Source organism: Sorex araneus, chromosome 8, assembly GCF_027595985.1.
Source record: "Sorex araneus isolate mSorAra2 chromosome 8, mSorAra2.pri, whole genome shotgun sequence".
Classification (NCBI taxonomy): domain Eukaryota; kingdom Metazoa; phylum Chordata; class Mammalia; order Eulipotyphla; family Soricidae; genus Sorex; species Sorex araneus.
In genome coordinates, this window is record NC_073309.1 from 34,047,463 (window position 1) to 34,072,124 (window position 24,662).

General features: G+C 40.0%; 1 pseudogene; it reads right to left on the reverse strand.

Moving 5' to 3' along the window:
• The window catches only part of LOC101548883 (eukaryotic initiation factor 4A-I-like), a 62,037-nt pseudogene extending 48,769 nt beyond the window's left edge, over window positions 1-13,268 (reverse strand).
• Between the last annotated feature and the right edge of the window lie 11,394 nt (window positions 13,269-24,662).

Here is a 24,662-nt window from a genome sequence, read left to right on the forward strand (position 1 = left end):
TGGCTATTAAATATATTTTTTATATCTGGATATAAATAGACATCGGTAGCTATTCTTTTCCTCCTTTCTTTTCATGGATATGGTTGAGTCTAAAAATTGCTAAGCACATTAGTTGAAAAATAATGCATTGTAAGCCAGTTGTTTGATTTTACTCCACATACTATAGGTATTCGCAGAATACCTTTTAATTTTTTTGCCTTTTGGGTCACACCCAGCAATGCACAGAGGTTACTCCTGGCTCTGCACTCAGGAATTACTCCTAGCAGTGCTCAAGGGATCACATGGGATGCTGGGAATCGAACTCGTGTCTGCATGCAAGGCAAACGCCCTACCTGCTATAGCTATAGCTCCAGCCGCTGCAGAATACTTTTTAAATGTCTACAATTACTTGGCCAAAAAGGTGTAGTCTTTTTTCCCCCTTCTTATTTGTCTTCTTTTACCTTATAAAGGAAGTTCAGAGATTTCATTTATTTTGCTGAAGGTGGTTCTGTTCCTGTCCTTGATATGTAACTGACTGGAATTTTGGTTCCCTTCTGAATACTTGAATGTTCCATTTGCATCCATTTATGCATGCTCATTGTGGTCTGAGACGTGAATATAAATTAGCCTCCCCCAGTTTGTCTGGTGTAGTTTTGTTGAAAAGATTTTCCCCTTTATGAATTTTTTTTCTGAACTCATGTGGAGACAAAAGCTAATGTATGTGTGTACATGGTGTGCCATCCGCTATGTGTATTTAGCATCTTGGTGAGACAGCAAGAACTGCTTGTGCTAAGAACTGAGAATCTGTAGACTTGAATTGTGATGTCAAGGGAACTATAGTTATTTTTGCTTAGAAGACCTCCATCAGTGACCCGGTGTAATTCACAATTGAAAACCAGGGGACTAGGCTTTGATTGTATGAAGTAATAAAAGTCATGCATTTGGTCCCAACATGGTTGGAGCTTAAGGATATGGTGCTGAGTGAAGTCAGAAGGGAAGGAATAGATACAGAATGATCTCTTTCATAGGTGAGACTTAAAGGTTTACAACAAGGTAGCAACCAAGTGCCAAAGACAAACAATAGGAGAACTGGTCCACACAGCTTTGGGGTATTTTGGGAGAGGAGTAGGTACACTAGTGATGGGTGTAGTATTGGAATTATACACATCAGAAACTATCATTAACAATATTGCAAGGCACAGAACTTCAATCAACTTAAAAATTTATAAATTAATTAGCCACAACAAATTCTTTCTATATTTAGTGTGTTGGGATGACATATTGCATATTAGTTTGCCTCTTGGCAGGATCCTCTTGGCTGCAGTACGTATTGCTGCCATCCCCAGGGCCCAGGCAGGGTTGTTCCAGCTCTGTCAAGAAGAAAAGTGAGAGGAAACGATACATTTAAGATAACAACCAGCTCCAGCTCACCAATTAATTGCAAATAGCTATGCCCTAGTGTAAGGGTGTTAGATTTGTACCTTAAATTTCATGCTGCACTTGGGAATAAATATCAATGTTTTATAGATAGGATGTCAGATAAAACTGAATGTATAGAGAAAGAATTTAATTTTATGTTTAAATCCAATAGGAAAGAAAACTTGGCCACCAACAGAGCAGATTCAACATGAAATTCATCTCTTTTGATCAGGCTTGGTTTCAGACCTCCTCTGAGAGTATTGGAAGGAAATGCTGGGTGTTTTAGCCTCGTGTAGTTCCTAGAGGCAGAGAAACGCAATAAAAATTAGGCAACTAATAAATGGAGTCTACCATATGAATTCAAAGCAGAAAGTGTATTTTAATTAGAGTTGGCTATTGCTTTCACTACATTTCCAAATATTAAAATTTCCCTTTCATTTCTTGCATGAGTAATTCTGACCTTGATTAATTGGAAACACCAGGTCCTTGCTACTCCCACATATTATCCCTGGAGGGGACTATGCTTTGGTGACAAATGTTAGCAGAATATGCTGCATTATCTTTCTTTGGCATAGCAAATAAAGAGGGGAAATCATTTATTCCTGACCCTGGCAAGAAGCCTTAGGGATCTCCATGGCTCAGCTCTGCCTGTAACTAAATGATGGTAGCCAGTGCTGCCTTAGTCACTTTGCAGGCAGATAGAACTGCTCTCTCAATCCATTAGCCAAGGAAGAAACATCAAACCTTTCTGGAATCCATTCCATGTGAAAAAAACTAACTCCTTATCATTGTAACAAGATCATTGAAAATACTTTTTTTTAAAAAAAAAATTAGTACCTGAATAGAGCAAGTTGTTTGTTGTGCTGGCGTGAGCCCTGAATGAACAGAGACAGCTCAGAATAGGATAGTTAGCTTATTAGAGGCTCAGCGCTGAGGACCCCAAGTCAGAAGAGAAAGAGATTTGGAGCCCCGTCTGCTGAGAGGGTCTCTTTTTTATGATCTAAGAGTGAGCTATAACCTACAAAAAGAAAAAAATAAAACATCTTTCCCAGCCTTTAGGAGCCCCCCAAAACAAACAAGAAACATCTGTGTCAGTTCTCTCTTGCCCATTTGGTTTGATCTTCATGTGTCTCCCTCCATGTACTGCCATTCATCTGGCCTTTATTCTACCTGATTAGGGTCATTTGTTTATCTTTGCTTCCACTTCCTTGGTCAGTGAAATTTCATCTTGAGATGAAATTGACATATCTTGAGCTTTAATAACATAGAGGGTTTTGCCTCCATTTTTTTCACATATCTTATGGATTCAGGTCTGATGTTGAGGTCTTTAATCCATTTTGATCTGACTTTTGTGCATGGCATTTGATAGAGGTCTGAGTTCATTTTTTTTTCATGTAGCTGTCCAGTTTTGTCAGCACCACTAGTTAAAGAGGTTTTCCTTGTTCCACTTCATATTTCTTACTCCCTCATCAAAGATTAAATGATCATATATTTGTTTTTTTCTTTTTTTTAAATATTTTTTAAAAATTATTGAATCACCGTGAGATAGTTACAAGCTTTCATGTTTGGGTTACAATCTCACAATGATCAAACACCCATCCCTCCACCAGTGCACATTCATCACCACCAATATCCCGGGTATACCCACCCCTCTTCCCCACCTCCCCCTGCCTCTATGGCAGATAATATTCCCCATACTCTCTCTCTACTTTTGGGCATTATAACTTGCAACACAGACACTGAGAGGTCATCATGTTTGGTCCATTATCTACATTCAGCATGCATCTCCCATCCCACCATTTTCTTAGTGATCCCTTCTCTAATTCCATCTGCCTTCTGCCCTCTGCTCATGAAGCAGTCTTCCAGCTATGGGGCAATTCCCCTGGCCATTGTATCTACCGTCCTTGGGTGTCAGCCTTATGTGTTGCTACCCTACACTCCACAAATGAGTGCAGTCCGTCTATCTCTGTCCCTCTCTTTCTTACTCATTTCACTTAGCATGATACTCTCCATGTTTATCCATTTATAAGCAAGTTTCATGACTTCATCTCTCCTAACAGCTGCATAGTATTCCATTGTGTAGATGTACCAAGGCTTCTTTAACCAGTCATCTGTTTTAGGGCACTCGGGTTGTTTCCATATTTTGGCTATTGTGAACAAAGCTGCAACAAATATACAGGTACAGATGTCATTTCTACTGTGCTTTTTTGCATCCTCAGGATATATTCACAGAAGTGGTATTGCAGGGTCATATGGAAGTTCAAGTTCTAGTTTTTAAGGACTTTTCATATTGTTTTCCAGAAAGGCTGGACCAGTCAGCATTCCCAACAGTGAAGGAGCGTCACTTTTTCCCCACACCATGCCAGCACTGGTTGCTTTTGTTCTTTTGAATGTGTGCCAGTCTCTGTGGTGTGAGATGATACCTTGTTTTTTTTATTTGCATCTCCCTGATGACTAGCGATGTGGAGCATTTTTTTATGTGCCTTTTGGCCATTTGTATTTATTTTTTGAGGAAACTTCTGTTCATTTCTTCTCCCCATTTTTTGATGGAGTTTTTTTTCTTATACAATTCTGCAAGTGTCTTGTATATCCTGGATATTAATCCTTTATCAGATGAGTATTGGGTAAATATTCTTTCCCATTCTGTGGACTCTTTATGTATTTTGGTCACTGCTTCTTTTGAAGTGTAGAAGCTTCTTAGTTTGATGTAGTCCCATTTGTTTATGTTTGCTTCCACTTGCATAAATGATCATATATTTGAGGGTGTGTATGTCGGGATAGTCAACCTTATCCTATGAGTTAGCAGATCAGTTTTTATTCTAGTACCACGCTGCCTAAATTAGTTCTGCTTTGTAGTACAGTTTGAAGTTGAGGAAGGTGCTCCTTCCATCTTCTTTTTCCCTAGGAGTGCTTTAGCTATTCGTGAGGGTTTATTGTTCCATATGAATTTCAGGAGTGTTTGATCAATTTCTTTGAAAAATGTCATGGCTATCCTTATAGAACACGGGCAGAGCCTTTCAAGCTTCCCGTGGCATATTTGTATGCCAACAACAGTAACAATAGGTCTCATTCTCCTGACCCAGAAAGAACCTCCAATCATTGGGAAAGATGAGTAAGGAGAGGTTGCTAAAATCTTAGGGCTGGGAGGAAGAGACCTTACTGGTGCCCCTCGAGTAAATTGATGAACAAGGAATGACAGTGACAGTGATACAGTAATTAGGATCATACAAAGCAAAAGAAAACCTCTTCCTCCCTTCTCTGGCTGTTCTTGGGGTTGGTTTCAGTGTCTCAGTCCTCAATTACAGTTTCATAATTTTCATTACATAGTTTCTCATTTGTAATTTCTTATTTGTCATTACAGTTAATTCAGGGTTTTTTTCATAATAAATGATTGAGTTTTTTACTCCAAGGAAATGGAAAGTTTGTTTGACACTATTGGTTTTCTGGGATAGTTTAACAAATACACTCTCTTAATACAGCATGTATTGAGGTGCTTCATACTTTTTCAGTGTTATTGATCAGACAACAGGTAATGCCTTCGTTTCCCTTTTACTTCTTTCCTTGAGGCTATTCTCATAAAAAACAATTACTTGGGATCCTTCTTAAGCTTCTGAAAACTTATTTTCTACATTAGGATAGATCTGTTAGTTTCTTAGTGTTAAAGTAAATTACATAATTTAAAAAATTCTAATTTAAATAACTTTATCCAAAGTTGGGTTGAGACACAGGTTTCTATGGCTACCAGATTAGTGACGGTCTCCTGGGCTGCTTCCTGAAGCCCTGGTTACTTTATTACTCTATTCAGTGTTGGGCAAAAGGGTCAAAATATGAGCTTTTAGCTTTGTTCATGTTATTGAAATGTGTAAACATTTCTACAAGATTGTAAATATTCTGTTTACCTCACTGGAAGCAATAGATGTTGTTTTCCTCTTCATTGGGAACAAATATTTAAAAGGTGTTTTCACTTTTCACTTTCTAGGAACCTGGTGTAAATACTTTAGCATTTCTGGTGAGGTGAATCCTGGTAAATAAAAACAGTTTTCTAAAGAAGTACCTAGCTAGAATCAGTAGTGTACATTCATTGACTTGGTAAGAGGTCTAAATAGAACTTTCAGAAATTTATGGTCAGTCTTTGGGTCTAAAGAAAGGCCTGGTGAGTCCTGAAACTCTATCTGTTTATTTTTATTATTTTATTATTATTATTATTATTATTATTATTATTATTTTGCTTTTGGGGTCACACTCGGCTATGCACAGGGGTTGCTCCTGGCTCTGTGCTCAGGAATTACTCCTGGTGGTGCTCGGGTGACCATATGGGATGCTGGGAATCGAACCCTGGCCACGTGCAAGGCAAACACCCTACCTGCTGTGCTATTGTTCCAGCCCCAACTCTATCTTTTTAAACTCCTAAATTCCTGCTAACAGTAACTTCAGATTATGCCACCCTCCTCCAGCCCCATCCACAATTTAATCTCAGACAAGGCTACTTAAAATTTGTACTTAATATTTGCTCTGTCTTCCAAATTTTCTTCTTTTGTAACAACATTACACTCTTCATTAAGGGAATCACTTGTCAATCCCTGACGGCAGTTATGGTGAAATCAATCATGCAGTACTGTCAGAGTATACACTCAGACTCTCTCTGCAGGACCTATGGATCTTTTCCTAACCGTGTCATTATTTATTATTGTTTATTATTATCTTTTTATTCTGTTTATGTTAGTCATAGTTATTTTTTATTGTTCATAACTATAATCCTGACTGAATGACTCATGGTCTTTAATTTTAGTGATTACTGGGACTTTTTGGATACTAAATTGGGCAAGGGATGAACAATGGGATGACAGTGATACAGTGATGTCTATAGAAATAAATTTATTTGTTATACAATTCAATGGACTGGAGTGATAGTACAGGGGGTAGAACATGTGCCTTGCATACAGCGAACTGGGTTAGATTCCTACATCCCTCTCAGAGAGCCTGGCAAGTTACTGAGAGTATCCTGCCTGCACGGCAGAGCCTGGCAGAGCTAGAGTGTGGCATATTTGATATGCTAGAAACAGTAACAGGAGATCTCACAATGGAGACGTTAACTGGTGCCCTCTCGAGCAAATCAACGAACAACAGGATGACAGTTCTCCAGACAGTGCTACTGGGACTTTTTATGTGCTGTAATCATAACATAATTTGGGTGATTTTAATATTAAGTAAATAACTAAGGTCCTTGGTAATTCTGTTGTGCATTTTAATTTCCCAGTTAAGGTATGGTCCTACCTCATTCTACTTGTTACAAGAAAGACAGTCTATAGTTTAAGCCATATGCATTCATTTTTCTGTATGTTAGTCCAAAGCATTTCAAATACCATACCGTGCTGCTCAAAATAAGGTTTTTATCAAAACTTGAATTTTCTTCTGGCCATTTGGAGGATTATTACCCTGAAGATAAGTGTACATTTTTGAGAGAGGATTTAATATTTTAAAGTAGTCAAAATCTGTCAAAGGTCATCTAATCTGGTTAATAATGTGTTTGTTTAAATATAAGAATTGAGTATAATATAATGAACTGGTTTCTTCTTGAAGATAAAAATCTGGTCAGGAAAAGTGGTCCCAAAATATACTCATTGTCTACAAAAGTATACAGACTCTTAAAGTGACATTCTGAAGGACGCTGTTTTTATACTATTACCATATTTATCAAAAATTGAACACATTAATAAACTTTGAACTTACTAGCAAGGGATGTATCATGAATGTGCTTTTCCAAGGATGATATTTACTCACTGGACTATGAATTCGGATACCTGTGACTTCCCTAAATGTGGGAAACTTGACTACACAATTTGTTGTAGAAAAAGTTTGAATTAACTTTTTCTCCTAGGGGGAAGAAATATATACTTATATATACTTTCTGTTGTATACACACATAACATAATAGATATAATAGAATATATGTATATATGTGTTCTTATTTAAATTCTATAAAAACTGTTATGTTATTATGTTAGGATCTTTAAGATAATAAATGACACTTCCATTATTATCCTGTATTCAATTTATTTCAAGGACAGCCATAGGGCACAGATATGTATAAGGCTAGAAGTGCTGGGTCGTCATGCATAGATTTTAATACACGGTGACATACTGAGAGTATTAGGCTTAGAATTAGAAGTAATTACTTAGAACTAATTCTCTAGTGCTGAGCCTAAATTGCTGCATTAGAGCTAAAGAGATGGTACAGCTGGCAAAGTGCTTGCCTTACACATAGCTGACTCCGGTTGACTCCCCAGCACCCCAAACTGGCTCTTAACCCCTGCCAGGAGTGATCTCTGAACACACAGCCAGAAGTAAGCTTCAAGCACAGCTAGATATGGCCCCCAAACAACAACATGGTTAAGTGTGTGGACTACTCAATTTAAGGCTCCATGTTTAGAAGGTTCTGGCAAATAGCAACAGATGCTAACATCAGTTGAATATTTACTGGATCTCAGGCCTTGCCTTAAGTCCTTCTTATGTGCTCTCTTGATGAAACCATATTGACAAAGACAACTCTGTGTAATACTATGGTTACTCCCCCAAACTATGTGTAGTTAAATGTATAAACAAGAAGGGGGAATAGTGATAGCACCAAGGGTATGGCATTTGTCTTGCATCCAACTGACCTGGTCTGTTCCTCAGAACCCCATCTGTTTCCCTGAGCCTACCACGAGTGATCTGTGAGTGCTAAGCTATGCACAAGACTTGAGAATGGCCAGTAAGACTCAAAAACCAAAACAAAAGGATGTAAATAAATGTATAAACAAGGAGACAGAGACTCAGAGAGGCCCATGGATAACATTGACCCAAAGCCAGGCAATGTTCATTGGTCTATGTACTAATTAATGTCACCAAAGACTTGCTTGTTAGGATCACCTTAAGCGTAAACTGTCCTGGAATAACATTTGAATGTAATGGTGCAGTATGTTATCTCAATACCTTTAAAGGTACGTATGTGTATATATATATATATATATATATATATATATATATATATATATATACAGTTAATTGAATTACTGTGAGATAACAGTTAGTAGGTAGGGACACTGGTGGTGGGAAATGTGCATTGGTAAAGGGACAGGTATTGGGACATTATATGATTGAAACCTAATCATGAACAACCTTGTAAGTGTGCATATATTTATTGAGGTGTGAAATAATACTACTGAATCTTACATATTTTTAAAAAATGGTAAAAAATCCTAAATCAGCAAGGCTTTGGAGGAAACAAGAGAGTAGGCAGCACCTTCAAGCCATGGATGGTATCTTAAGTTCTACAACCAAAAGTTTTGGTCTTAGGTTAGATAGTAAGAATCACATGGAATTAAGAATGCAGGCTGAATTTAAATCTGAGGTCTGTCACTTTGACCTTGATTTCCCAAACATATAATGAAGATAACATTAGTTTCCATCTCCTAGGTTTTCTATGAGGAGTAAATAAATTAATACATACAAAACACTATTTATGCTGGGCACACAAACATATGTTCAGTATGTATGTTTGGTATACAATATGAAATTTTGTCAAATAAGAATGTTTCACGAACTATCTCTCAATACCTCCAGCTTTGGAAAAATTGGATACCCAAAATACAGGAAAACTCTCTTCTGTAACTTTGGTCTTAGGCACAAATCCCCACCCTTCTCAAGCCCCTCCCCACATTTCATACACACATGTGTACAATATCTCAGACAACATGAATATATACAGGTGAAGTATGGTCAGGAGTTGTGGTTCACACTTTCTTGGTGGAATTGGGTGTAATCAATGTCTTTTTATTACATGGAAGAGGAAAGACAAGGATATTTGATGCTGATATTTTGGAAAACTCAAAATCATGGGCGTGGGGAGAGTCTTAGAAAAGCGTATGTAGAACATCTTTTCAGTGATGCCAGAAATGGCTTCCATTTCCCCGGACTGATGTTTTTATTAATTGAGTCACCTTGAGACACCTAATTACAAAGTTGTTCATGATTGGGTTTCAGTCATGTAATGTTCCAATAACCATCCCCTCACCAGTGCACATTTCCCGCCACCCATGTCCCCAGTTTTCTCCTGCCACCCCCACCTCAACCTGCCTCTATGGCAGGTACTTTCCTTCTTTCTCTCTTTTTCTTTTTGGGAATTATAGTTTGCAATATAGGTATTGAAAGGTTATCAGGTATAATAACCCTTTACTTCCTTCTAGCAATCAGTTATTGTCCAGACTGATCCTTTCCAACTATTATTGTCATAATGGTCCCTTCTCTATTGTAACTGCCCTCCCTCAACCCCCACTTGTGGCAAGCTTCCAACTGTGGACTAATCCTCCTGGCCTTCATTTCTACTGGCCTTGGGTAATGGTCTCATATAATTCTTTTCATATCCCACAAATGAGTGCAATCATTCTATGTCTGTTCCTCTCCTTCTGACTGAACTTTGATTCTGTATTGCATTTACAAGTCCCTAATACTGTGTGGAGGAGAGGTGTGATCAGCTGCTCACAGATGGCAGTGGGAGGGAAGGATCTTTGCTCTTGTGCTTAAATATCACTGGAATTCTCAGTAGGATGAGGATTGAGAATGTACTCACATATACATATTTGGGTGCTGTATGTGGGGTGGACTCAATTTCAGAACATTCAGGTATCCTATAAGAGGAATATGCAATTTATCTGTTTATATTATAAACCTGACATAACTAAGCTGAGAATAGTGCTTTGCTTCTATTAGATATTTTTTTTGTATTGTTATTTGTTTTAAAGTGACTACATCTTTACTTGTTTCATCTATTCTTTTTCTGTCTTCTTAAAGTACAGATATCCATTGGAACTTAAACCTAATTTTCAGTTACAGAAAGGTTTTAAATTATTCTTTGCTCTCGATCTGCAGAGCCACTAAGAACTAGGTTTTTAAGTTTATTTTTATATTCAAACTTGACTTTTATTTTTTTTTATTTTTATTTTTTTATTTATTTTTTTTATAATTAGTTTATTTTTAATTAGAGAGTCATCGTGAGGGTACAGTTACAGATCCATACATCTTTATGCTCATGCTTCCCCCATGTAAAGTTCAATAACCCATCCCTTCACCAGTGCCCATTCTCCACCACCCGTAAACCCAACATCCCTCCCCCCCTCCCCAGACCCGTCTCCCCCTACCCCACCCTGCCACTATGGCAGGGAATTCCCTTTTGTTCTCTCTCTCTGATTAGGTGTTGTGGTTTGCAATAGAGGTGTTGAGTGGCCATTGTGTTCAGTCTCTAGTCTGTATTCCGCCCGCCTCATGCTTCCCACACATGACCTCCAACCACATTTTACTTGGTGGTCCCTTCCCTGAGTTACCCAGAATGAGAGACCAGCCTCCAAGCCATGGAAACAATCTCCTGGTTCTTATTTCTACTATTCTTGGGCGTTAGTCTTATAGTCTATTATTCTATATTCCAGAGATGAGTGCAATCTTTCTATGTCTGTCTCTCTCTTTCTGACTCATTTCACTTAGCATGATACTTTCCATGTTGATCCACTTATATGCAAACGTCATTGTAAGAAAACACGCAACCCGGAGATTCTTCTTCCAGCTATTTATTAAGAAACCTTCTCATGCAAACAGAAAAAAGGACGAAGCATGGACTAAGGACGAACTAAGGAAAAGGAACCAGGGGGGGACCCCTAGCTAGGCAGCTTCCCTCCTTATATACCTCTCGCTGCCTGTTTTCGCCCACGTGTCTGCATCTGATAGGTTAGTTACAGCTTATGGGCGTGGCAAGACATCCTGTTTCCTTATTAGGAATGGTTTTCGAAGCACACAGGTGTTGTTTACCAAGAAAGGTGCAATTTACAAGCACAGTGCAACTATTGTTGCAAAGCACGGTCCCGTGGAGGCTCTCCACAGTTCCCTCTTTTTGTTTTAGAACAGCCAGTCTGCGTAGCAACCTCGGCCCCCTTGGCCTTACCCGTCATTGGGAGCCCTCTCGCTTGTAGGTCCCTGTCTTAGGTTGGTCCAAGGGTCAGGTGGGGTATAGTGCACCCTTTCAAACTCCTCAACTACAGGAGGTCCCCTGCAGTTAAGGGCTCTCAGCTGCATAATACCTTTGCTACATCCAGCTAACCTGATTGTTCTAAGCGAGATTATTATTTCACAGTTGCAAGCCAAAGCTGCGGGGATTGCTGTGCCTCCAGGGCCACGAATGCCTGTAAATATCACGCTTTTGTAAATAGCTGTTCTTGCTGCATTTTGTATAGACACCAGGCAAAAAACCAAAGCAGCGAGAAGCAATAAGGACAGTCTGCTCCCACCCCCGCCCACTCTTTGATAAATGGAGGGGACTCCTACTCTGGGCCTATCAAGATGGGTAAGGAAGGGGGAAATCTATGCACAGGCGTTAAAGCAGGCCATGTTGTAGCAATGGCCCAGGAAGCTGCTTCTTCAGCTCATATCACAGGAATCAGGCTGAGCACGAGCACCAGTTTGCACATCTTGGTCTACTGGAGGCGCAGTCTTCCGTGTCAGGCATTCAGGAATCCACGCTGATTCTGCCCTGACCTGTGGAAAAAACACAAAACAGAACCCCTGGCCCGGGTTAACACGGGGTCCGAGCTGTGCCATCCACCAGAAAGGGTATAGGTGGAATCAGTTTGGCGATGAATCAGGAGACTCTGGCGGTCTGAGATCCAAATCAGGTGCTTGAATTCTGCTTCTGATAAGACGTAAAGGGATCCAAAGTTTCTTAGCGGGGTTATCATCTGTTGAAACAAAAGCATAGCCTTTTCCTCGAATGAGGAGTTTCCCTGCTACCCATTCTTTGTCAATTTTAATCCAAATGGGAGAGTTAATAGTTTCTTGAGTGTGCGCATCTGGTTAATATTTCCTAGCAGTTTTTGGAAGTCATTAAGGGTTTTCAGTTTATCATGGCGAATAGAAATTTTTTGAGGTCGTACGGTAGTACGCTCAAGAACATAGCCCAAATACTCATATGGAGACAACACCTGAATTTTTTCTGTGGCTACTTGTAACCCAGCTGCGGGTAGACGAGTCATAACATCCTCATACAATCTCTGGAGTTCTCCATCATTAGAACATGCAAGCAAGATATCATCCATATAGTGAATAACATAAGCCTGAGGAAACTTAACACGGGAAGGGCGCAAGACCAAGTCAACAAAATACTGACACATGATAGGGGAATTGGTCATTCCCTGAGGTAGAACAGTCCATTGATACCTGCGCATAGGAGCGCGGTTATTAAGAGAGGGAACAGAAAATGCAAAACGCTTACGATCATCCGGATGGATAGGAATGTTGTAAAAACAATCTTTTAAATCAATGACAACCAGTGACCAATCTTTAGGAACGGCAGCAGGGGAAGGAAGGCCAGGCTGGAGAGCCCCCATGGGAACCATGGTGGCGTTAACATTTCGTAGGTCAGTCAACAGATGCCACTTGCCTGACTTCTTTTGGATAACAAAAACAGGGGAATTCCATTCTGAAAATGAGGTTTCTATATGTCCCAACTCCAGTTGTTCTTCTACTAAAGATTCTAACACCCTTAGTTTTTCATTATTAAGGGGCCACTGGGAAGACCACACAGGATGGTGGGATTTCCACTGAATACAGAGGGGTGCTGGGCGTGAAACCGCAGCAGCTCCGATTAAACAAGGAGAGGCCTCAGAGTCAAAGCCCACAGCAGGAAGTGGAACGGGAATCCTAATCTCCGCGTTCCACTGCTCAAGTAAATCCCGTCCCCATAAATTCATAGGTACGGGTGCTATGTAGGGCTGGAAAATGGCTGTAATGCCCTCTGGGCCAATACATCTTAGCCACCTGGCACTTTGCCGGACAGAGGAGGAAGGCATCATGCCTACTCCATACAAACCATAAGGTACTGCCTGCACGGCCCAGTTCCTGGGCCAATGTTGGGAAGAAATGACAGAGGCGTCAGCTCCTGAGTCAATCATTCCTATAAATTTCTTCCCATGAATCTCAATAGTTAAAAGTGGGCGGTTGTCTTTCTTCAGATGGGCAACACAAGCAATTATAGGATTTGTGCTGTCAAAATCTCCCCCACTAGGGCGAGTGGATAGACCTGGCACAACCAAAGGTAGCAAAAGGAGCTGAGCTATGGGTTGTCCCTTATCAAATGTCCAAACAGTAGGCACCGTGATAACAATTGTTATTTCACCAGTATGGTCAGGATCAATGACCACGGTATGAACAATAATTCCCTTAATAATAAAACTGTTGTTTCCCAAGAGTAGGCCTATAGTGCCTTGTGGAATTGGTCCCTTTATACCCGAATTTAATTTGTAGGGACACTGGGCAGGGGCTATAGTAATCATATCAGGGCAGGAAATATTCAAGGCTGCGCTTCCTGCCGTCACTGGTTGCAGTGAGTCTATTGATCGGAGCTCAGCTGACTGGAGTTCTGAGACTCCACCTTGGGGAGAGAGACTGCAAACGGAAACATCCCCGGATTTCGCTGGGCCTGGGGCTGGCCCCCTGACAAGTTTCCCGAATTGGAGTCAACAGCTGCTTGAAAATTAAAGGGACAATCTTTGGCCCAGTGGTTTCCCTTTTTACATCTGGGACAGGGCCCAGGACGTGCTCTCACAGTAGCACGGTCTGGAGGTGCCCTGTAATCTTTACGAAAGTGGTCTGGTCTCCCACGATTGAAATATCCTTTCTGAGCTTGTCTCTGTACTGTACCGGTCTCAACAGTCCTAGCCTGCATTTTATGTCTAGCAGAACCAACATTCCTGCATGCGTCCAAGTACCCCATTATGTCTTCCTTCTCCTTAAGAGGGCGCAGAATGGCCTGGCAATCCTCATTAGCATTTTCAAAGGCCAATTGTTTAGTTAACAGCTCATGAGTCTCCTTACCCTCAACCTGCGTTTCTATGGCTTCCATTAATCTTCCTACGAAGTCTGCATAAGGTTCTGAGGCTCTCTGGACAATCTTTGTAAAGCTTTCTTTAAATTCCGCATCTGCATCAACCTTCTCCCACGCACGCAGGGCTACGCCACGGACATGAGCAAGAACAGCACGAGGCAAGGTGACTTGCCTTTCAGGATGGCGCCATTTTCCTTCACCAATTAACATCTTATGAGTCAATTTAATCCCTGAAAAGTTTCGTTCAGCATGGCCTAGGCCTTCAAACTCTGCCTTGGCCTCCTTGCTGAGCCACATTCTCCACTGCAAATACTGAGAAGAGCTTAAGCACGTTTTAGCAACCATGTGAAAATCTTGAGGTGCCCAGTGGGCCTTTTTACTCCAGTCTGTAAGATACTCTCTACAGTACGGAGATGTGGGCCCATATGAGACACAGGCCTGTTTGAAACGACTGAGAGAATCCATCCTTAACCTGCGGAAAGATGGAGGCCACTGCCTCTTTGCCTTGACTGGGCGATTGGGAGCACGTCCCAAGCGGCCTGGAGGCCGATTGGTTGAGTCACTCTCGGACTCAGAATATGAGAAGGCCGTAGCAGACTCATAATCTGCATCACTTTCATCTGATGCACTGGACGTGGAGCTATATTCATCAGTCTGAGAAACATTCAGACTATGACAACCTTTTCGAGGCTTAGGTGTGGGAGGACCTGAGGCCGTATTATTCCTAATGTTCTCCACATCAATTGCACTATTCAAAAACAGGAGAATAGAATTAACAATCTCCCATGTAGTCCAGAATTCCACGGGGATCTCAGTCCCTTTCTTAGATACCTTATAGACATTTTTCCTAACTTGTCTCCAAATCCTGCTTTCTAGAGTTCCTTCGTCTGGGAACCATGGGTTAACCTCATAAACTACTTTAAGGCAGGACCGGAGTTGGTCTCTGGAAACGTAGAGTTCCGGGTTTCCTATTCTGCGGGAGAGAGACTGAACGAAATCCACAAATGACTTGCCCTGTTCAGTCTGGCTCGAGAAAATACGAAAGATCTTGGGAAGGCCCAGAATCTGTCCCATCTTAGTGGGGGATTGCTGCTAGGATTCTAAACCGAAGCACACACAAAAAAATCCTGATCTCCCACTCACCTTCTAAAGTGGGGCGCACCGAACGCTTATTCTTACCTTTAGTTGATAGTTCGTGCCGACCCAGGGACGCCAGCTGTAAGAAAACACGCAACCCGGAGATTCTTCTTCCAGCTATTTATTAAGAAACCTTCTCATGCAAACAGAAAAAAGGACGAACGAAGCATGGACTAAGGACGAACTAAGGAAAAGGAACCAGGGGGGGACCCCTAGCTAGGCAGCTTCCCTCCTTATATACCTCTCGCTGCCTGTTTTCGCCCACGTGTCTGCATCTGATAGGTTAGTTACAGCTTATGGGCGTGGCAAGACATCCTGTTTCCTTATTAGGAATGGTTTTCGAAGCACACAGGTGTTGTTTACCAAGAAAGGTGCAATTTACAAGCACAGTGCAACTATTGTTGCAAAGCACGGTCCCGTGGAGGCTCTCCACATGTCATGACCTCATTTTTTCTAACAGCTGCATAGTATTCCATTGTATAGATGTACCAGAGTTTCTTCAACCAGTCATCTGTTCTAGGGCACTCGGGTTTTTTCCAGATTCTGGCTATTGTAAACAGTGCTGCGGTGAACATATAAGTGCATATGTCACTTCGACTATACTTTTTGGCTTTTCTGGGATATATTCCCAGCAGTCGGCAAAACCCTCCAGGATATTGAAGATAAAGGTATCTTCAAAGATGACACAGAACTAAGCAATCTAGTAAAAACAGAGATCAACAAATGGGACTACATTAAACTAAAAAGCTTCTGCACCGCAAAAGATACAGTGACCAGAATACAAAGACTATCTACAGAATGGGAAAGGATATTTACACAATACCCATCAGATAAGGGGTTGATATCAAGGGTATATAAAGCACTGGTTGAACTCTACAAGAAGAAAACATCCAACCCCATCAAAAAATGGGGTGAAGAAATGAACAGAAACTTTACCAAGGAAGAAATACGAATGGCCAAAAAGCACATGAAAAAGTGCTCTACATCACTAGTCGTCAGAGAGATGCAGATCAAAACAACCATGAGATACCACCTCACACCACAGAGACTAGCACACATCCAAAAGAACAAAAGCAACCGCTGTTGGAGAGGATGTGGGGAGAAAGGGACCCTTCTACACTGCTGGTGGGAATGCCGGCTAGTTCAGCCCTTTTGGAAAACAGTATGGACGATTCTCAAAAAACTAGAGGTTGAGCTCCCATTTGACCCAGCAATACCACTGCTGGGAATATATCCCAGAAAAGCAAACTTGACTTTTAAATTCATATAATCATTCATTCTTATGTTTATTCATTTGTTCATTCATTGAGAGGCATATATCCAACTCATTATTCTTTCAAGAGAAGTACTATATAACCCTCTGCTCTTACTTTTGTCTGAGGTGTCCGATACAATCCTTGTCCTCAAAAAGATAGACTAGTGTGATTGTGGAGGGAAAGGTGCCAATAAGCTTGCAGGGTAGAAGCTGATGAATGCTGCAGAATGTAGATGATGGCCTTGGTATCTGGATTCTTAGCCTTTAGGTCTCACCTTTAGAGAGAGCCCTGTTGTCTCTTCAGAGAACTTTCCTCATTGGCCTCTCTCAATTCCCACCCATTTTCCAAAGTGTTGATCCTATTGCCTGTCCTGTTTCTCATTATTATACTTAATTGTCACTAATCTTCTTTCTGTGAACTAATCTAATCTTTTTTTTCCTTGCACATGATGTTATCAGCTAACATTTAAGCTTCATGAAAACTGGATATCCAGCAATGAATGCAAGACTTCAGAGCACATATAACAGTGCTTGACAGAGTAAAATATATATTAATTCCTTTCTCCCGTATAGGAGTTAAAAAAAAAACAGCAAAAGTAAATTCTCATCCACTGCTTCAGGAAAAGAACCATTGCTTTAAAGTAAAAAGCTCTTTTAACTTATGCTACATATCGAGTCATTATGGTGACTTTTAACAGATGACCCACATCTTAGATTATTTTTGTTTCGCAATTGGTTCTCAGGCCTCACTGGTCGTCTCTGTAGTCCTTAGGTATAACTTGGGGTATTGATAGCAACAGTTTACATTAATATCTAGACCCTTGACCTAAGGCTCTTATTTTACTTAGACAAAATTAATAGTTTCTGAAGAAATAGAGCTATTCTTCAAAAGAGTTTCTTGTCACATAATGGTTAGCGTTAACACTGACAATGATCATTACTTCAAATGATAGCAGAGAACAAATTACTATATTTCACTTCATAATTGTCACAGATTTTGTGGTAATATTTTGCAAATGTAGCATGTGGCCATTGTTTGGAGCCATTTTAAAAGAAACTATAGGGGCTGAAGCGATAGCACAGAGGGTAGGGTGTTTGCTTTGCACGTGGCCGGCCCAGGTTCAATTCCCAGCATCCCATATCGTCCCCTGAACAGTTCCAAGAATAACCCCTGAGTGCATAGCCAGTAGTAACCCCTATGCATCGCCAGGTGTGACCCAAAAAAGCAAAAAAAAAAAAAGAAAAGAAAATATAATGGTGCTCGTACTGCTTAAAATTATTTACTGCCTAACTAGGGAACATCTATAAAATATATGTTCAAATTTATAGTGCAAATTGATAAATATGATTTTCTTGTGACAGTTTAGTCAAAAATTTTGTTATAAAATTAACATATTAGTTCTTGATTTGTGTATTATGGTTAAAGCATTGCACTTGAAAAAATTACTACAGTGTTGTGAAGTATAGAATTATAAAGTATAATCTGTGATTGAATACTGCATCACTATCATTGGTTTTAATATGTTTCAGTACCATTCATGTAACATGCAGTTACTTTGTCACTTAAAACCTTCAGATCCACCAAATGCAATAAAAACACATATATTTTTGAAGCTTTTAATTACTGTAAAGTCCCAAGACTAACATTCATAACAGTTCCCAGGATGGGTATTTAATATTTCCAGAGGGCATCAATGGTGATCTCTATTCATCATACATTTGTTGTAGAAACTAGGCAAGTTCAGGCAAGTGGTGTTTGTTTACACATACATACAGCTTCTATAAAATAGATGGGTACTTATTGTGTCTTATTTATGGAAAAGTTGCTTCACTTATTTCACCATGTGAAAGAAGAGATCTAAAACAAGAAGAGCCAACTGTTTCAGTATAACACTGGCAGGTGAGCTCTATAGTTTAGTTAGTAGGAAGATATAAGTTTTATCATATGATGTGTTCCTCATGGAAACTTTACCTGTGTCTGGCTCCCAGTGGCTTTTTGTTGGGTTGAATGACAATACCATTGGTACTATAGTGCTCTAAACAAATCCTGCAAGTTGGCTTTCTGTATGTGAGCAGATAATTCCAGGTTCATGGCTTGCATTGTATGAGAAGACAAATGTGAATTCATATGCCATTGGTAAATACATTGCTGCTCTATTTGCCTTTTAAGAAGCATGAGGAAAAGATAATACCATCTGGTAATTATGCAAAAAACCCTGTTATGAACCAATTTTTTAACTTAAAAAATCTGAGCTATGATGATTATACAGTGAAACAAGGATTTGTGTGTGATAATAGCTGAGACTGGTTATATTCATTGCCACATTGTTAGAAGGAGTTGGTTTGGGACAGGGTTTCATATTACCAATGAGTAGAGGGATATTAGGACAAAAGAAATTCCTTTAACTATTGGAGATATATTACTTGCATAGATATCCCTTAAGAATGAGTGTTTTCTCCAAATTGCAAATGCAAGTTAAACATAATATACCAGGCATATAGATTAACAGGACCAAGGATTCAGGTGGCATTCTGTGGGTACCTCTGCTGAGATTTGAAATAAGCTTGGGGACTGATGATGAAGTGGATAGACTGAAGGAAAGAGAGGGATCACAAATGATTCACCAAAGGATCTTTTCTAAACTTTCAAAGACAAGTTGTATGCTACAGTTGCTTCGTTGCCAGGGACAAATAACTCCTGTGACCCTGTAGGTCCACACTGGCATGTTTCTGTCCAAATTAGTATGGACATTTTCTTTGCTCACCAATTACTTCAAAAAAAGAATTCCTGAATTCATACAGTTCATCTGGTAATTGTATGCGTGTATATGTATGTGTGCAAAGGCATACACATATGCACGTATGTGTGTGTATAAAAGATTGTTTAAAGGCCAATGGATTAGAAATGTTCAAGATGCAAAATTCTATGATTTAAAGTAATCTAACTGGGAAATAAATGCAGAAAGTATAGTAGAAAATGGAGATGAGAGGCAAAGAAGATAAGAAACAATGCAGCACTGTAAAAGGGCAAAGAAAATTGGGCTCAGGGTATGCTATTGGGGCAGGCTTAGGTGGTGGTTGGGAAAAGTGGAAATAATCGTGGTAAAAAGGTATAATGGTGGTGGGTTGGTGTTGGAGTATTAAATGTAATAAATCATCATGAACAAAAAACAGCTGATATCAACTTTGGAAAACAGTTTAGAGCTCATGTGTCTGAGTGATACTTTCTCAGGGACAAAGGGCCATTCATTCCATTTCTTTCTGAGTAACAGAGGTATTTTTATTCTTCAATTTAATTATAGGCTGATGGTTTCTAATGGTTGTAAGGGAGACATCTACCCTCACAGAACAATATCCTGCCTATTCTGTGTATGGGTTCAAAGATTCCTTAGAGAGTTCTAAGACAGACAGTGTCTGGGACTGAGAGTTGAAAGCTTTCACTGGGATAATGAAGGAAAGTAGATAAAGCACCAAGACAATATCTAGACAGCTTAGTATTTTATGCATTTGTAGGCTACTCCCTACAAAGCCAAGACTCTACTTGACTATGTCAGGGATTTAAACATTCAGCTAATAGTTCACAATGGTGAAATCCTCAGAAATCAAGGTTTAAGAATGATATGAACCAGTATCCTTTGAAAGAGTAACAACTATGAACTTAATCCTTTGGTCAGTTTCTAAGAAGAGAATAAAGCCCCCAAATCTTAGGGCTAATGCTTATATCTGGGTCATCCATCTATTCCTGTACCAACCACATAGACATATGAAGAGAAAACCTGTTTTGTTCACCCTAGATTTTTACTTATCTCTGATATTACTAGTCATTCCCTTCTCTATTTTCAGACAACTGAGAATAAAAGGGGTTGTTTTTCCAAGTGAGGAAACTGTTTTTGTCTGTTTGTTTGTATGTTTTCAGAGGAGGAAAATTGAGTCCGGAATGCAAAAGTTATAGATAATGACTTATACTATCATATTAAGATACAGGATTTCTACATATGTAGAAACTAGGTAGAGATGAGATTTGAACTCAGGAATGAGGTTGAACAAAGCTTTTTTCTGCAACCTTATGAAAACATACAGAGCAGAACACAAGGCTAATTAGAGCCTTGACAGAATCCAATATATAAACCAATGTGACTTTGATAATCTTCAGAAAATGATGACTATTTGATGTATTTCATTGTGACTTGCAAACTCTAAGTGCATAGTAATTGTGAAAGGAGACTGTAACTGTGTACTGTATAGTTGGGGAGAGATTCCTGGATGGTGTGAAAAGGGGTCATGGGCAGAACTTTGAAGAGAAGGGAGAGCTGAGGTTAGTGGAAAGATCAGGAAGAATGTTTGGACTCTTGCTCTGTTTTGAGACTCAAATTGTCTAGGATCACTGTGCATTTGTTCTCCAAATATGGTGCCAAGAGCTATAATCTCTCACCTGACGTTCAAATGTTTTGTCAATTTTAATGTAATGGCGGCCTAAAAGCTGAACTCTACTCAATTATATTATATGGAATGAAATTTGGGCACAGAGGTCAATTGTGCAGAAGCTTTTTAAAGTCATCTTCCTTTTCCTGATGGTGCTGCTATAGGCAGCACAGTCCATCTGTATTCAAGCTCCTTGCTGAGACCACTAAAAGATAGGTTGACTGTCTAGGACCAGGCCAAACATCCATCTAAACAAGGAGAGATAAGGTGAGGGGTCTGATTACATATATATATATGTATATATTGGGAGAAAAACACTGTTAAACTTAAACCAGCACCAGAACCTCCAGGTCTCGAAGTCCTGACATAATACACACCTGAGGATCCTGACAAAAACCTTTGAGATGCAGAATTCAGGGTCTAGTCCATGGTTGAACTCCCTGGAGGGAGAGGTCCACACCTGAACAAAAGCTGTGCTAAGGATATCAAAGAAGAGCATCAATAGATCACAGTTTTTTCCTTGACAACCATCCTATCAACAGACTTGGAGATTGCAGTTTGAGAAAAATTCAATAACTAAATTACTAAAAGGAAGGGCACACAATTTTCTCCTTTCTTTTTAAAAATTTTTTTTATTTTATAAGGTAGTTCACAATATTTGATCACATTGAATATTCAAACACCAACCCCACCACCATATTTTGGATGTTTCCATCCCAAGCCCCAAGCCCTGTCTGAAGCACAATTGAAATAATATATTTTGTACTGTTTGTTCTGAAATACTGCTGAAAATGCTACAAAAAGGTATCCATAGTGGAACAATGTTAAGATTGCTCTATTTTGGCAGGGGCCATTAAGACCTTATTTAGGATATCACTAATACGTTGTTAACGGGTGAATGATGTGAACTTTCACATATATATGTAAATATATATGTGTATTACTGTATCACTGTCATCTTGTTGCTCATTGATTTGCTTAAGCAGGCACCAGTAATGTCTCCATTCATCCCTGTCCTGTTCAGGGGCAGGGGAATGAGGCTCATTATTGTTACTGTTTTTGACATATTTAATATGCCACAGGTAGCTTGCCAGGCTCTGCAGTGCAACATTCTCCATTGCTCTCTTCTGGGAGCTTTGTTTTATAGTCTCTGGATCTTGGCCATTGATAAGATTACATGGCACCAGGGTCAGTTTGTAGGTCTGACTGCCAAGCTACTGGAAAATGAGGGATCTAGGTGGAGGAGGCCCAGTCCCAATCCGAGGAGGCTTGGAGATCTCAGCCTCGAGTCCCACATACCTGGGTTCCTCTGTCGGTTCCTTCATGGGTGAGCTCATCCTAGCATATGGAGAGTGCCCTTAAGCATGGCTGTGGCTGGGTTCTGGAGGATTTTTGACTGCCGGGGCTCTGCTTGGGGCAGGGAGGGAAACTCAACCCACTCCCCTCCAAAGGGGCCCCAGTGAAGACAGCTTGGTGCAGGGGCAATATATGTATATATATACATATATATATATAAAATATTTCCCTCTATGATTGGTTGCCTACTATTTGAACCCCATCAAATGTGGTGCTGTACTCTTGACTGGTGACATGGTCTGCATCTAGCCCTAAGATATGTACATTCTTTGTGGCACCCATTCTCCACCTTGTGATGTTGCTGCAAACCTACTTGGGATATGAACTTGACTCTCTCTACATGGGAGAAGCCTACATTCTTTTTTTTTTTGTATAGCTGTTTTTTATAAATTTATTTATTTTTAATTAGTGAATCACCATGAAGGTACAGTTACAGATTTATACAGTTTTGTGCTTATGCTTCCCTCATACAAAGTTCGGGAACCCATCCCTTCACCAGTGCCCATTCTCCACCACCAATAAATCCAGCATCCCTCCCACCCTCCCCAATCCATCTCCCCCCACCCCACCGTGCCACTGTGGCAGGGAATTCCCTTCTGTTCTCTCTCTCTAATTAACTGTTGTGGTTTGCAATAAAGGTGTTGAGAAGGTGTTGAGTGGCCACTGCGCTCAGTCTCTAGCCCTCATTCAGCCCGCAACACCCTTCCCCCTCATGGCCTTCGACTACATTATAGTTGGTGATCCCTTCTCTGAGTTTCCTTTCCCCAGAATGTGAGGCCAGCCTCCAAACCATGGAGTCAACCTCTTGGTACTTATTTCTACAATTCTTGGGTGTTAGTCTCCCACTCTGTTATTCTATATACCACAGATGAGTGCAATCTTTCTATGTCTGTCTCTCTCGTTCTGACTCATTTCACTCAGCATGAAACTTTCCATGCCGATCCACTTATATGCAAAATTCATGATTTCCTTTTTTCTAACAGCTGCATAGTATTCCATTGTATAGATGTACCAAAGTTTCCTCAACCAGTCATCTGTTCTAGGGCATTCGGGTTTTTTCCAGATTTTTGGCTATTGTAAACAGTGCTACATTCTTTTTTTAATATGAAATTGATTACCCAAATAAACTTACTTCATTATTTTTATTCCTTTCTGAAATTATTTTTTTTTGTGGGGAGAAAATAATGTTCCTGGAAAAATCTAGGTAGAAATTACAGCTGCTTTCTTCTCCTGCAAAGAGCAAACACTTGCTCCAATCTGAGTTCCACAGTTCCTCTAAAAATCAGGTGGCAGAGATACTTTCCCCTGCTGGATAAAACAAATATGACTCAGATGCAGTTCAACAGCTGCCTGGTGGATCTGATGACATGTAAGGTGCAGATGCTCAAAGTTGACTTTAGCAGTCCTAAACTTACCCAGGAACTTTCCTAGGTGTCTAGAGGGAAGTGGTAGTAGACTCCCTTTTGGAATATACTACCTCTCTTCTTCCCACTTCATATAAGTCATCTACAACATTATGAGTTGTCATTTCGTTTTCATTTCCTTGCACCTAGAATGTCTCTGCCTCAGGTAAAGATTTCGAAGTTCAAATGCATTTTTCTTTTTCAAACATGATGCTTTGTCTTCTTTCAATTATCACTTCAAATGTAAATTTTTAATCTGTTGAAAATGATCTGTCTTTCAAAGTAGCACATAACCTAAATTTGCCTTGAGGGCAGAATGTGGAAGTAACTAGGCAGGACTCTGTTAGTTTCTTACTCCAGGCAGGCTTACGCTATAACCTCTGGGGGGAAAAATCTTTTCATCCATGCAACAGTATATTTTATTTTATTTAATGGCTATGATACTAAAAGAACAAAACCCATTGGATAATTTTTGGGTGGTAAAGAAATATACAGATTTCTCCCATGTCCACCTACCTGCCAGGGCAGATGATGGTGAAAGGTGGGAGGTAAAGACTGCAGTGTGTATCCGTTTCTGTAAAGAAAAGATGTAGGCAACTAGACAGGGAAGGGCCCCTCAAAGCAATGGAATTCCTGGGAAGTAACCGCTTACTTCTAAGTCTGTCAGAACCCACCTTGTGAGCTCAGGAACTAAGGCTTGATTAGACCTTTACCTGCAGCAACCTCAGACCAGAGAAGCCTGGACCCACTCTCCAAGAGAAGCTCTGTCAGGAGCATAAACCACCCA